Source organism: Schistocerca americana, chromosome 4 (genome assembly GCF_021461395.2).
Source record: "Schistocerca americana isolate TAMUIC-IGC-003095 chromosome 4, iqSchAmer2.1, whole genome shotgun sequence".
Classification (NCBI taxonomy): Eukaryota; Metazoa; Arthropoda; class Insecta; order Orthoptera; family Acrididae; genus Schistocerca; species Schistocerca americana.
This window is the reverse complement of record NC_060122.1, coordinates 84,806,532-84,812,714: the sequence shown is the minus strand read 5'-3', so window position 1 is coordinate 84,812,714 and position 6,183 is coordinate 84,806,532.

Below are 6,183 nucleotides of genomic sequence, written 5' to 3'. Positions count from 1 at the left end.
GGGGTGAAATGTAGATTCACTTGTGGGCTCAGGTTGGGAGAGAGTATACATTTTGCTACAGTGATTATGATCGCTCTCTACATAGTTTACTTAAAATACGGGTGAATGTACGAAGATCTGTACCTTTTTTAGGAGTATCAATTATTATTAACGAACCGTAGTCATACTGGGAAGGAGCAGTGCTCAGATCTCTCATAGGCCAACTGACTTTTTCGCTATTTCAGAAAATTAATTTTAATCGAACACAGAAATAGATCCATTCAACAAGCCAGTTCGCTCGTCACTGTTTTCCTAACGAGGCAGTGAGTTGACCCGAACTGCAGACATATCGACGGTCTTTAATCTTTCTACTTTTCAGTGGCCTAAAACACTTAAATGGGAGAATCATTTGCTGTGAGTAGACTGTTAAGACCTCACATCAATGAAACTTTCATTACTATCTCTCCCATGAAAACACATAAATCATATTGAGCCTTAGGAACCACGTGTATGTTACACTTAAGAACCTGACCGTTATCTCCTTCACACTGTTACGTAAAAGATCGGCCACGTCACCCGCAGAACGTGCACGTTCAAATCAACACATTAGTTAGTTAATCAAAACGCCCTGTCTCAAGACAAACGGTAATCTGTGTTGTCAGTTGTTACATTTTTATGTGTAAATATAATTAACCAGTTTAACATCCTGTTTCCATGCGAATGTAATTCATAACTGTCAAATTGACAGCGGAAATATATGTGATACGCTGTTATTCAGATTTCGTATGCTGTCGTAATATTCTCTGTATTAAATTTACACAAGTGCGGTTATTAAATTAGCTAATGGTAGCAATGATTTGCATCGCCTGAGCTACAATGCGGCAATGAGAAAACTCTTTACCTTTTACTCTGTCTTGCCGGAATCTGTATGTTGTTGCCCATCAACAACAATTTGATGCCAGCCATAAAAAATCTCGTCGTGTAGTTATTTAATATTCGTTAGTCAACTATTTAATTACGTGCTACCTGGTCCCAAAATGCTGTTGTACCATACTTTCTAAACAAAAATATTTTTCATGTAGGAAGAGGTCAAGATATGTGACAATTATACGGCCGGCCGGTGTGGCCGTGTGGTTATAGGTGCTACAGTCTGGAACCGCATGACCGCTACGGTCGCACGTTCGAATCCTGCCTCGGGCATGGATGTGTGTGATGTCCTTAGGTTAGTTAGGTTTAGGTATTTCTAAGTTCTTGTGGACTGATGACCTCAGAAGTTAAGTCCCATAGTGCTCAGAGCCATTTTGAACAATTATACGAATTACGCCACGACTGCCAAAACTGACGAAAAATGTCTTTGTTTTTACGAGATTCATTTTCTCCTCTCTTAACATCTCCACAGTTTTACAGAAAAAATGTGCTCGCTGTCTTATGGAATTTTCCACATTGCCTACGACTCCGGTTCAGAGCTTCTTTAACATTTTCACTTCGATCGCTCACCCTCCAAATAACCTATGTGAATGTACTGAAGGTTATGTTTTGGTATATATAAATAAAAAAATTTTCAATATTTACTAGCCGAGCGATCTAACGCGCTGCAGTCAAGGACTGTGCGGATGGTCCCGGCGGAGGTTCGAGTCCTCCCTCGGGCATGTGTGTGTGTGTTAGTCCTTAGGATAATTTAGGTTAAATAGTGTGTAAGCTCATGGACTGATGAACTTAGCAGTTAAGTGCCAAAAGATTTCACACACATATGAAAAATGTTTTACAATATTTAGGGACACGACACTCTTACGAGTAATTACACATCGAGAAATGAATAAACAGAATATAACAATAGATCAAACGGAGTAAAACAAAAGCCTATACCAATTCTGCTGTTGCTAGCTGACCTTAAGAGAACTCTTGCGCAGTTCAGGCGGCCCACACAACGTCTTGGGTGCTTCTTGCGACGGTTAGGCATTTCTTGCAGTAAAATCCGTCCAGTGCTGCTATACGACTGAACCGAGTGAATCTGTAAGACGTCCACCCACGATGCTTAAGGCACAGTGTGGCTTATTTAATTTTACTTCGTTAAGTATAGTATTACTTGACTCACATACCTGAGATCAAGTACCTGATAAGAATTTTTATAACTTTCCTTTCACGTTACGGTCAGAATAATGATTATCACTGATTTCACACATGGATGACTTGTGCTAACACTTATTGGGAGCGTTGTACTTCATTTAATGGAGGGGGGGGGGGGTGCATAATGTCCACACCGTGACTATCTTCCGCAACTCCTTGGGTTTGTGTTATTACAGTTCGGTTCGGAATGTTCGCAACGCTTACCAGCTCAGCACTGCTGTTGTCTGCGGATTTTCATCACATGATTTGACGATCATGTCTCAAACATTTAATATCCGTTTTAAATCCAGTGGCTTGATGATCACATCAGTTCAGCCAATGCTGCTGCGGCTTCTATCGGCTCATGTAGCGTATTGGGAAATTCCATACGAACATTATGTGACATGTTTGAGGGTAATACACATAAAAACGTACCAAGTGCTCCCTGTTCGGCTTTTTGTAATATGGTTTTGTCAGCATTATCAGCTTCCGTGATTTCGTATATACCGACGTACACTATGGTGACAAAAGTCGTCGGATATCGAGATTCACATACGCAGTTCGCCGTAGTATCGCTACAAGGTATAATAGGGCGATGCATTGGCCGCGTTGACATTTGCACTCAGATGATTCGTGTGCCAGTTTTCCGCCGTGATTATGACCATACGACGATAATTGATTGACTTAGAACGCGGAATCGTAGTTGGAGCTAGAAACATCGGACATTCAATTTTGGCAATCGTTAGGGAATCCAACATTCCGAGATCCACGAGCACAGGAGAGGTCCTGCAGGCGATGTCGTGCTGTTAGCAAAGGCACTCGCGTCTTATTTCACAGCGCGTGAACGGCTTATCTCGCCTCAATGTCCTAACGGATACGTTCGCCTACTTCCCACACTGATTTCTTCGTTTATTCTGCTTGTCTGTTAGCACTGACAACGCTATACAAAAGTCTCTCCTCACGGATATTAAGTGACGGCCGTCGGCCACTGCGATGTCCACGATGAGAGGTAGCGCCCGAAAATTCGTGGTTTCGGCCCACTCATGACACTGTGGATTCCCTGACGATTTCCAAAACTGAATGTCCCATGTTTCTAGCTCCAACCACTATTCCACGTCCCGAGTTTGTTTATTCCTGCCGTGCGATCGTAATCAGGTCGGAAACTTGTCACACGAATCCCCTGAGTACAAATGACAGCTGTGCTAAAGTACTGCCTTTTTATACCTAGTGGCGATAATCCCACCAAAGGTGTACGTGCATATAGCTAGCCCATGACTTTCGCTATCCAGTGTATCCTGGTCGGATGAGTCCCGATTACCATTGGCAAGAGATGATGGTAAGATTCGAGTGTTCCGCAGGCTCCACGAAGCCATGGACACAAGCTGTCAACAAGGCATTGTGCACGCTGGGTGTGGCTCCATAATGACGTAGGCTGTGTTTACATGGAATGGACAAGCCCCCCCCCCCCCCCCCCCCCCGCCCCCCTGCTCCAACTGAACCGACCAGTCACTGAAAATGGGTATATTCGGCTATTAGGACAGTATTTCTGCCATTCATATACTTCATGTTCCCAAACAACAATGGAAATTTTATTGATGGCAAAACATCATTTCGCCAGACCACAATTGTTGACGATGGTTTGAAGTACATTCTGAACAAATCAAGCTAATGATTAATTTGCCACCCAGATATCACGACATGAATCCAACAAAACATTTTTGGGGTATAATGGAGAGATTATTTCGTGCACAAACTCATGGATTGGCAATGTATTCGAAATAATGGAAGGCTATAGAGACAACATGGCTCAGTGTTTCTGTACGTGACTACCAACAACTTCTTGAGTCCATGCCACGTTGAACTGCTGCATTACGACAAAGAAAAAGAAATCAGACACGATTTTAGGAGTTATCCCATGATTTTGTCACCCATTCAGGTGCACGCGGTAGTCTCTCCTGTGTCCCTCCATGGATCACTGACTGGAATCGTGAACCCACTGTGTTCCTCTTAATTCCTCGTGGGACATTACAACGCCATTGCGTCTATCTCCAGGTTCGCTTCACTCAACAAAGCTTCATTATTCCAATTTCCCAACCCAGTAGCTACATCCAAATAATCAAAAAACACAAATACGTCTTCTCGTTATTTCCTGGTAAATGGAGGGACGAACAAAGCTGTCTATGTATTGAGGATAGCCACTCTAGAACGTGACAGTTACCTATCTCCTCCATTAGTGGTTCTCATTATGCTGCATCAGAATTGCTCGATCTGTTAAAACGCTTAATTACATCTTAAGCCCAAAATTGTTTATCCCTACTATTATATACCCAAAATTAAATGAAAAGGAAGAAGAAAGAATAGGGAAAGAGTTACATAGGCCCCAGCACTTATTGCTGCATAAGATGTCCCTGCTCCAGAGCCAGGGTGCCAACTGCTGGCTGCTGGTTGTCCATCTTCATCCCCACCGATTCTACTAACATCATTTATAACGGGATAGCAGTATGGGTGGATGGGGGTGGCAGCTTTCTGCCGGAGTTTTAGTTGAAGAAGGAAAGGACAGTTCAGGATTACACATACTTCGTCATTACCCTCTCTTTACCATCATGGGATTTGGTAACTGCAAGTGGTGATGGTAGGTGAGGGGAATATTCCTTTGGTGTGATGGCCTCTGTCTGCTGACCGTGAGTCCCTCAGCTTCTGGTGCTGCATTGCAAGCCACAAAATTCGTATTGTCAGGTTGAAGTATGGGCAGCCCGGCAGTGGCAGCTGTGTGTACCTCAGGCTGTGTCATGCCTCATCGTCCCAGAGCGCAGAAGTCCTCTGTTGACACTGCAACAAAACAAGGGGCAGGTGTGGCTCGCCCCTCGTGCCAATCTCCCGAGACGGCGGCCATGCACAGAGGTGCTCGAGCGTCCAGGTCCTCAGGTATTTGTGGCAGTGATTCGCAGTCCAACGGAGGTAGATACGGCTGCGTCATTGGGATGGCGCTGTGTGTTAGACTGGGCGTTACCTAACTGCCTCGGCTCTTCTATGATGACGAACTAGTTTTGTCGGGTCTAAATGGTGGTGTGCTTCCTGTTTCCATGCTAGTAGCTGCGTTTGATTGTCATGACAATCGATATGGAACAGAGGCAACGATTCGCTGTCTGGTCGTGGGTTGGACTGTAGAGACTTCCAGGAGACTTGGCTGTGAATAGCACGTGAAAGCCTGATAATACATGGCAGTGGCTTTCGCTCACCACGAAGTTCAGTGATCAACACCGGCTGACTGATTACAGCTGCGAGCTCTATCTTATGCTTCACGTTCTTTCCTCACAGCATTCCTTATGTTATTTCCTTACAATATAAATGTTTCCTGATGAGTTAATAAAATGTTGAAACTGATCAACGGATCATTTTCGTGACCTAAGGCTGAAATAAATAACGCTTGTCCATAGAAACCTAAGATTATAGTATCAATTGATTTCGGTGCGCTGAACACGAATATCACGGTTAAAATGGTCTCCTAGGTCAAGGTTACAAGTAACCTGGTGCGTTGGCACAACAACAAGGGCCGGCAAAAAGATCAAGAACCATAAATCTACATTTACATCTATATACATACTCCGCGATCCACCATACGGTGCGTGGCGGAGGGTACCTCGTACCCCAACTAGAATCTTCTCTTCCTGTTCCACTCCCAGACAGAACGAGGGAACAATGACTGCCTATATGCCTCTGTACGAGCCCTAATCTCTCTTATCTTTGTGGTCTTTCGGCGAAATGTAAGTTGGCGGCAGTAAAATTGTACTACAGTCGACCTCAAATGCTGGTTCTCTAAATTTCCTCAGTAGCGATTCACGAACAGACGCCTCCTTTCCTCTAGAGACTCGCACCCGAGTTCCTGAAACATTTCCGTAACACTCGCGTGATGATCAAACTTACCAGTAACAAACCTAGCAACCCGCCTCTGAATTGCTTCTATGTCCTCCCTCAATCCGGCCTGATACGGATCCCAAGCGATCGAGCAGTACACAAGAATAGGTCGTATTATAAGCGGTCTCCTTTACAGATGAACCACATCTTCCCAAAACTCTACGAATGAATCGAAGACGACTA